The sequence below is a fragment of the Montipora foliosa genome, chromosome 13 (assembly GCF_036669935.1).
Source record: "Montipora foliosa isolate CH-2021 chromosome 13, ASM3666993v2, whole genome shotgun sequence".
NCBI lineage: Eukaryota > Metazoa > Cnidaria > Anthozoa > Scleractinia > Acroporidae > Montipora > Montipora foliosa.
In genome coordinates, this window is record NC_090881.1 from 11,322,387 (window position 1) to 11,332,386 (window position 10,000).

At 38.4% G+C, this 10,000-nt stretch overlaps 1 long non-coding RNA gene across 1 annotated transcript in view; it reads right to left on the bottom strand.

The window, feature by feature from the left end:
• Positions 1-8,529: 8,529 nt before the first annotated feature.
• Positions 8,530-10,000, bottom strand: part of LOC137984033 (uncharacterized) — a 9,909-nt gene continuing 8,438 nt past the window's right edge. The window contains exon 3 of the long non-coding RNA XR_011119072.1: positions 8,530-9,454. This is a non-coding gene — a long non-coding RNA (uncharacterized lncRNA). The remainder of the gene's footprint in view (positions 9,455-10,000) is intronic.

Consider the following 10,000-nt stretch of genomic DNA (forward strand, 5'->3'; position numbering starts at 1 on the left):
GCAAGCGAAAAACATTCGTTAGGAAGGTCCTTTCAAAGATTTTGGGAAAGTGCAGATCTTGTGTTGAATCATTCTACACGTTTCTTTTGAGACATCTTATAACGGATGACCACAAATTTAGTGAATTATTACCATAATTCCGCGAAACGCAATTTTCAGTATCAATACTTTTAGCGGATATTGGTTATACCCCTTCATGGGGCTTTATAAGCGAACGAAAGTTTTGATTTAATAGATCAGAACTAACTAGTCCCTGTTAAAAGCTCTACTGGATGAGTCATGAATCCACCGTTACCGGAATTTGATAAGTTGGTGTCTTCCACGCATGCTATTTAAAATAATCGGGGTTAAGGAATCACGTCAGTTTGCACATGCATGTTGAGGCAATAAAATACTGCTTAAATAGAGGAAACAGATCCAATGTTACTTGGTCGAAGTTCCAAACATACTGTGTTCATAACTGGAAGTTCTTAATGTTTTAAAATTAATCCCCTTGGGATTGAATCGATTAATGTACTCAGGAACCAACCAACACGGATTCTCGGAATCTCTTTCGTTAAATAATTACAAAACACGAGACTAATTATCCGTAACTTAACTTCAATACAAAATAGCTACAATAATCTGGAATGGCTCTTACTCATTTGTGTCTCATTTGCCTGTGTTTACAAACATCTATGCGTGGATATTTTTGCTTTCCACGAAAAAAGCAATGACCGAATTACAAAAGCAATTGAGTGTGACGCGACAGAGATGACACACGTGACCTCTTCAGTGAGAAGCCGTTGAAGCTCTGGGATGATCCTGTAGTCAAGGAATGCTACTATATAGTATTTCTAAAGTTGCGTGTCGATGAACAGTTTCATAACTTTTTGTCTACCCAAAGAATGGCGTAGTGCTTGTAAGTATACATGCACCGCAATAAGTAACACTTGAAGAGTTGCAATATGAAATGCCATCCCTGCACATTGCCATAGCACAGAATATGCCCCACAAACGTGTCGATACGCGAGGCGTAAAAACGACTCTCGTGAGGGGTCAGAACATGCAAATTTGTCACTGACTCAGATGTAAACTAATCGATATGTCAACGAGGAATATCGATTTTTATTTTATTTCCAAGAAACGTTTCGTTTTCTGTGCAAATGTAAAACCTTGTACGCTTTCTTTTATGCGCCTTTTCCCCTTTCATTAAAATCTATGCGAGTAATTTTTAAAGGATCAAAGTTGCCATTCTACGTACTAAATGGTGTCTATTTTAGTTAATCTTAACTGTTACTACTTTGATTTTAGCTGGTTTGTGGCTTATAACTATTCACTTGTTTTCGTTTTAAATAGAAACTGCAAAATCTTTTAAATTGTTTTGTTTTCAAGGATGTCCTGCACGGTACCAAAATAGTGTCTTGGAACACGGTTCTCTGAATTTGTTGTATGTTTCTGAGGGTAGAGCGTTCCGTGTAAGTTTCCTTTACCTCTTATCTGTATACCTTCATAAAAAAAAAAATAATAAATTAAATAAATAAAAAATAAAAAAAACAGATTTTGCCCCAGAAAGAACAAGAAACGAAAGCGACTAGATAGGATCTTCCGAGTTCCCTGGTTATCCATTTGGGTAACTTAACTTCCATGTAAAATAAGTACAGTAAAATTTTGGACTAGTTCTCACTCATCCGTGTCTCATAACCCTGTGTTTACGAACATCTGTGCATATAAATAATTTTTGCTTTTTTCGAAAAAAGGCAATGGCAATCACACAAGCAATTGAGTGTGACGCGAGAGAGATGTCACTTGTCACCTCATCTGTAGGAAGCTGAAAAGCTTTCGGATGTCACAAATACCCTTTTTCTATGACCATCTCAGTCTTATCAGAAATAACACACAAACAGTGGTTACGAACATTAGATATAAACGCATACTTGAAATTATTCCCAGTAACAAAGTCCCATTCCCCATGCAGTAATCAAATCCCATTTGCCACCGAAAAATTAGATCAATCCCAGCTCCCATTTTACCCCTTCATGACTCTTCCTTTTGGAAGAAACTGCAGAAGCTCTCGGATGGTTCTGTAGTCAAGGATTGCAAGTACATCGCAATTCTAAAGTTTTGTGTCGGTGAACAGTTTTGGGACTTTCTGTCTATTCAAAGGATGGCATAGTACTTGTGAGTATTTTTCAAGTATATTGGAGGCAGCGTGGTCGAGTGGTTAGGGCGTTGGGTTTGCATGCGGCTGCTCCGGGTTCAAATCCCGTTCTAACCACTGGTCAGGATTTGTTTCCGGTTGTCCCGGATTCAACTCTACCACGCTTTGTAAATAGCCAAATGGTTGCCTCCTGCCAGTTGGGGTTCTTAATAATGTTTCTGTTAAGTTTGAATTGTTTCAGGCTTTCGCATTGTTAAAAGTGGGGTGCCTGTAAACTAGCTTGCTAGCTAAGTGCACTTCCACTATAAACAAAGCATTTACATTTACATTTCAGTCGTTAATAATTTTGAGATGCAACACGAAATGTCATTACTAGACGTAGCCATAGCACAGAAATCCCCCACGAAAGGTGAAGAGATGGGAGAATATAGATAAGTTCATTTTAATGCAACTCTTTACACCTCGGTTTTCACTACGAAAATGTTACAGCCGCATTTAAAGAAATGAACAAATTTGGGAACTAAAAATTCACGACGATCGTTATTCGCGTTGGTAAAACATCGAAGAACTAATGTTATTCATGCAGCTTACAAATCAAATCTTAGGCCTAGATTCGCGATAATTTGTACAAATACTAGGCTGGAAGGAGTAGTTTAATAATTCGTTTTGGTCGTCTCGTGAAATTGACTGGCAGAAAACAAACAGGTTTTGCGAGTAAGTGAGTCATTATTATGATAACCGCTGATTTCTAAGAAGACACCTTCCAAAAATTGGGGAAGAGAAGGCATATTTGTTGTTTTATTTTGCAGAAAGTGTACTAATGGCCTCGTTGATGTTGGCAGGTAAAGTAACATCAATTCGGGAAGCTTGAATGTCAGTTATGTGGTTCTTGACTTTTGGCTACTTACGTTTTTAGCAAGATATAATTTTGTTTTATGTTTTACTCAGTTGTATCGAGGCTGTGAATGAATTTTTTCCCTGTTTTTAATGTTCGTTTATCCCTCTCATTGACACGTCGGTAGTTGCCTCATTAAGTGGAAGACTTAGATTTACTGCGAGTGGGAAACTTTTCCGAAGACGTTTATCCACAACGTAACGATGGAAGCATCTTCTCGTCCCTTAAATGAAGTTATAATACTAATATAATATCAAGTGGTAAAAGATATTCACAATTAACTTTATGTGGGATGTCAAATACTCGTTAGAAATAGGATGAATTGAAGGGTCTTAGCAGCAGCATGATCAGTTCTCAGAAACTCGGCTCCAGGAAACGTTTTATGGGGACTTTTTACACAACAGGATTCTCTGCTTAGTCTGAAAGTAATGCATTCGATGTGTGAAAATAATTTCGGTGCTCTTCTCGAGGACCAATGAAGCAGTATTCTCGATAGAAGAAACGCTACATTCACCATTTTGGAGCGATTAAAATGACCATAAAGTGTTTTGTAGGTGTTTTAGAATTCATATGTTGCCCATTTTTCATCACTGTTCTCTACATGTTTAAACGGCTACGTCTCTCGCTCTCGTATTTTTCACTTACGTATGACAAATAAATGAAAGAAGCCCAGTGTCAATCTCAACTTCATCCGTTTATCTCTTGTGGCTAAACGGTAAGTTATTTTACTTCGATTCTTCTAGAATTTACTCGAATATAACACTTATTGGAACGTCTAATCTTGGAAGAAAGTCACTTATTCAGACGGTCATGTACAATAGGGATACAAACCAGGAAGAATGACCCAAAAAAAAAAATAATTGGTAGAACAAAACAACGACAACAACAATCCAAAACAAAACAAAGAAGATCTAAACCTTAAGGTTACGAGAAAACTTTCTCGGAATTAAAGGATAACGCATGTCTTCGTTGGTGACAGGTTTACTGGGAAAACGTTGAGTAAAGTGAACAACACTGCACGAGTTATAAGCGTTTAGAAAATATATATTATATCAAGCAATAGCTTATCTGGTGTAAAAAGAAGTTGGGAAATTTTGCGGCTCCTACAAACATAACTCATCTCAGAAAGTGCATGAGTTTAGTGTCGCGATTACAGATCGGCTAAGCTCTCAAACTGTCTCACACTAGCAGAGCAAGAATCTCGGACAAGCAAAGAGAGTACTTGACAAACGAATTCCTGATCGGAAAAAGGACATGCCAGAAGGCGAATCCAGCGAAAGTCGTGAGGTCAATGATTACAGCCAGAGATAAGACCGGCAAGCGTATATTCTCTAGTGCGGAATTCCTCACATCTGAACAGACAACCAGCATCTTTTCGCGTTTAGATGCCAAGCAGAGCTTGAGTGTCCACTCCAATGCGCCGGTAATTTCTGATGAGGACGAGCAGGAGGACGATGACGAAGCGGCTATTACCGATACTTCGTTCGGTGAGCTAAGGGATCACGTGATGGTTAGTGTGCAACCAAACCATCCGATCTGCTACGAGAGTTACAATCTTTGTCACCTTATGTCCAAGTCCAAGCTCTTATCATTTGACATTACCATGCTGAAGGATATCTGCGAGCACTTCGTTATCGACACCGAGGACCTCACCGCTAAGAGGAAAAGGCCATATATTTCAAGACTTCAGAACTTCCTGGAGCAGTGTTCTTGGTACCAAAATGTAAACTGTATGAACGAGTCGTGACCAAGGGGGGAGCAGAATTCTCGTAGCTGGGCGTGCTCGATGAGATGCATGTGCGTCCACGAGTCACAGCCAAAAGAAGGATTCGCAACCTATCGTTTTTCTCTTTTGTTGGTTCCGTTGATCAATAACTTAGGGCGAAGGCGTGTTTTTTAATTGCTCAAATGATTTGAGTGACGCAGTGTTCTATCTAGGCCCGTTTTTGCGTCATGCACGCGGAATATTCTATTCTGACGCAAATTGAAATAATCGTGGAGTCATGCTGACGCAAAAAACAACAACAACAAAAAAAAAAACCGAAAACACAAGTTGCCTCATAAATAAGTACTGCCAAAGCAGCACTAAGGCAACAGTAAAAGTAAATTTTAAAAAATACCTGTGCTTACTAGCCTGAATTGAGCCCGCGAAATTAATGGCGTTTCAGACTACGCAGGGACGAGTACTTTTTGTGTCAGTCGTTGAACGCATTTCCGAGAGAGACTGGAGGCTACATTCCCACATTATGCATATCATTGTTTGCTGCCGTTCAAAGAATAGCAGGAAATTATTGTTTTCACGGTTCGCCTAAAATGGTAGGAGTTGCTATGGTGTTTCTGTGTTATTCATTGATGACTTATTTCGTTAGAGGTTGCTATGGTAGTGATCACGTCAGTATATGTTTCACGGCGGCATTTTGAGAGGCCGGTCATTCTATGCTGACCACTCATGCCAGTAGAAAAAGTTTTATCCCTCGACGTTTGAGTAGCTGTATTATCTGCGAATTAAGCTTGTTTCAATGGTTTTGACATTAATTTAATGCCTTACTCCCTCAAGGTTTGTTCACGCCTGAATCTGCATTCTGGAGAGACGAGGTTTCCCCCAGAAAGAGGGAGTTTTTCGTGGCGGGCAGCAGGTGCGGTTTTCTTGAGAGCATATATTTTCCTTTTTGGCAGTATCTCAATGAATGGAACTGGCGTCATGGCATTAGCAGCCCGGAAACCTCAGGTTGTACTGCTTCTAATCGCATGCCATCAGTCAGCTTCCTATTTCACCAGAATATAGTTCTCTGCGTCCTTGAGTTATTTGTATGCAGGGAATAGGGGAACCGTTGCTTTGCCGATCGATTCATGCTTTGTTTGTTGACTTTGTTCTTTGACTTGGCTTTGAAAGAGTTGATGACTTAAAGGGCCTGTGGCACTCTATTGCGCATGTGCGGCTGTTTGATTTTTGACCCGACGGTTCTTTTTTCAAAGCCAGTATCAATGACGGAAATCCTGTTTAATCGACACAGTGAGACGTGCTAAAGTTGTAATAACATTTCTAAACTTCAGTTTGGTAATATACGAAGGACTCTGACGGCATATTGTGTTAGTTTTTGGGAGCTGTGTAGATAAAATTCATGCCCACGAAAGCCGGATCAGGCGAAGGGGCTCGGGTCGAAAGGTGCTTACACCTCGTACCCGCCTTGCATCCGAATAAAGAAGAAAACAAGTAATAGCAGATGGGAGAAGGCACATCGAAAGCTTTATATAGCGAAAGATGTCCATGACAGCTGGAAAAAAATAAAGTGTATGTGCGTCGATTCCACTGACATGGCCTTCGCACAACATCTTTTGTAATTGGAGGTGAGACGAAGAATGGGGTTAGTATTTACACTGATTATTGGTTTCCTTTTAGCACTATGATTCTTTGTCCTCAGCTTAGTGTGCGTTTTATTTTGCTATTCGTGTTTTAGCCGTCAGTTCAGTTGCCATATCATGGAATGATGGCTTTCAGTGTAGGGACGCACAAGGAGCAAATTATTGGCTTCAGCTTTGAAGCGTCTCAATTTACCTGTTGAAGCCCACGGTAGATGAGAATTTTTGTTTGGTAAAAAAGAAGGGTTGAAATTTTTTTCTGATTAGAATAGGGTCAAGCATGATAGATCTGCTCAGTTTATTTCGCATCATTTGAAAGCCAATTTACCGGTACATTCATTTGCCATTCATTTAATTTAGCTACCTTTCTGCACAAAGTACAGGCAGCATTTTTGATCAAGTATTTTGAAATACGCTATGCAACTAATACTCTATCAAGCAATTGAATACACTAAGCAAGGCGTATCATGTTGATAATAAATTTTACAAATAATAATCATAAACAGTAAGTTGCATTCATTTTATTCAAACAGAAACCACCTGGTAAAACTATTTGTGTAAGCATGGATCACTTTTGGCATACTGGTCCTTTGGAATGTGCAAACAGTATATGTCTCTTATATACACACGCCAATGAGAATTCCCTTCACGCAAGTTTTATACATCATTATCAACAATGATGAGCACAGCAGTATGATGATAGTTATTAATGCTGTAAATGAAGAAATATGTTGGCATGAAATATGGGTATGTTCATTATTAAAAACTTTAATTAAAGGACACTGCAGGTTGACACTAGTAGTTCAGTAACTCATGGGTTGTTGTTTACTTAATGTTTGCTATTGGTACCAACTGGCAGAACTGTTTGGCTTACAAAAGGAAGTATGGCATAGATGGTTACCTCAAATAAACAATCACAGACGCTGGGCAGTCAATCACTGCCCTGGCCTAGGTTCATCTGCTTAATGTAACAGTAGTGGAATATTGTAACTAGTGATTACTGTTGATAGTAATTATTAATAATTTTCCTGTCTGTTCATATTTACTGGGCCATAATCTTTTTTCTAGGGAACAAGTTTACAGAGCAAGGAAAAAGTTGACTACCCTTGATTGGAATTACTGGTATCATAATGGCTTTTCATTTTCCACCACTGAGGATCATGCTGACACCATCATCGCAAGAAAATACAACCAGAGAACAAAATCTTGGAACGTGAGGATGTTAAAGGTTTCCAAAGATTGTGGATATATTTGGATGCTACATGTAAAGGACAAAATTTTTAAACTTCACATTGATGATGACGACTATTTAATCACTCGTGAAGTCTGTCTGGAACCTGACGATTCCAGAATCATTTCTCCAACAATTGTTGAAAGTGAACCTCTTCCAGCTCATGAGCTCCTAGCAAGATGCAGAAGCAGATTTTCACAAATAAGCAGCTCATAGAGATTTAAATGCAAAACTTTCAGCTCCCGTAAAACAAGGAAAAACATAAATGCCCTCACAATAATATGTTGCAGTGTTGAAATTACTAACAGTCAGGTGTCAATGGAATGGCTCAAGTCAAGCTAATAAGCCTTGCCTTTTTGCTTCAGTTTTGGTAGTCACTTATAGTAATAATTATATTAACTGTTTTTCTCTCCAAGTTTTGTGGGGTCATTGTGACATGTAGCACTAAGCCAGCTTTGAAACCAGGACAAGATAGACAGTGCATGACTTGACAGTTTTTAACCCAAGATAAGGGCTGACCATACATTACACATTGTAGCTTTGAAATAGTTGTTGGAGTTTTGTCTCATGGTAATATATTGTATAACTTTAGAATTTTGTCTACTGATGTGATTTCTTATTGTGTAGTTTTGTACATGGCAATTTTATTGCATAGCTTTTGCAAACTGAAATAATTTCAACTGCAGTGAAAAAAACATAATGTAAATACAAAAAATGGAAATTCCAATTCAGTACTATGATATTGGAAAATTAAAAGTTATTTTAAAAAGCGGTGTTGAGAGTAACATGTGAATACAGATGACAGACAAGCAAAATCAAATTTTATTATTGTTCATATACATGTCTGCATCACATTATTTGAAAATGTGAAAGCATCAATTATTATTCTAAGAAAATTTCCATTCTTGCAAAAGTTTAAGTCAGTCTAAACCAGAAGAAATGGTGTCACAAATAAATGTAATCTAAATTACCTTTAAAACAGTTTTTATCCGAAACCAAAGTTTACAACAAGGCAACTAAAACAATTCAGTTATTGGGGGTGATGGTATGCTGAAAATAATATTTATTATTAAAAGAGGGGATCCTGAGATTTCCTGACATTTTTATTTGGGAGTGGAGGTTCCCTTTAATGAAAAACCACACACTGTCAGCGGTTTTTTGTCTGCTATTACTTCCCAACATTTAGACAGTTCGGAAACCCATCTAAACACCTGTTGCTTAGGGGATAGTGTCTTCTAGTACAAAGTACATGCACACAGCAGAGGGAACAACTTTCCTCTTCCTTCTTCCAAGGGCATTCACCTTGTGTATCTAGGATGCATAAATATTGTGTCGAAACAGAGTTTTTAAAAGTGCCTTGTTTGTGATTCAAATACAGTTGCATCCCCACATCCTTTGTTTTTGATGTCCTGGCTCGTACACCTGTAGTACCGCAGTTACCTTATTTGCCCAATTCAGGAACTGGCTTTTGGTCAATAGACCAGTTTCATAAATGGCGACCACCTTCACAGTTTTTTGCATTTATGTTAATTACACCTACTTCCCTCATTTTTAATATTATTTTGAAAGTTGCTTGTCATAGCAAGACTAGAAAGGCTCGTTAGCTAAAACAGAAGAACATTTTATTTGGCAGGCATTATGAAATAGATCTATACAAATGTAGGTTGTCCATTTGACTATGGTACATTGGCAAGTCAGGTGCTGGCATATCTTCATAGTCAGAGGCATTTTCATCTTGTTCCATAAGAAGGCAATCAGTATAATCCATGCTTCCCACTCCCTTCTGTAGTGCCTTTATGGCCAGTTTCTATACCATATTTATCAACTCCTAGGGAAAGAGACTATTTATTAATGTGGTACATTGCAATTCCGTGAAAGAAGTCCTGCCCTCAAAGATTGATTTTTTGAAGTTATGATGTACAGACATGGAAGAGAACTCCCCACAAAGACTTCCATAAATTTTTGACTAGTCACAACTCGCTAGGTACGTTTTTTTTTTTTGGAGAAATCTCTAAACGTGATATGCTTTTCAGCTGAACGGTGAAATTGACATTATACAGGTGATGTGGCAGAACAAGTTACTGCAAGTAAAGCAACCAAAATATATTTGAATGCATGGAAATTTTCTAATATGGCGTGTGTATTCATCACTGATTGTACATTCTGAATGTTTGATTTCTTCTGATTCTTTTCTTCCTCGCTCATCAAATGTTCTTGATTTCCCTGAGGCACATTTGTGACAGCTGTTTTTTACTAGCACTTTCAAATTGAGAAAATCGCTGCGAAGCTCTAGTACTACCGGTTAACAGGCCTTGATAAACAACTCAGCTTGTCTGTTCGGCCTGCCGGAAACCGCAATCGCTGTGAAAAAAGG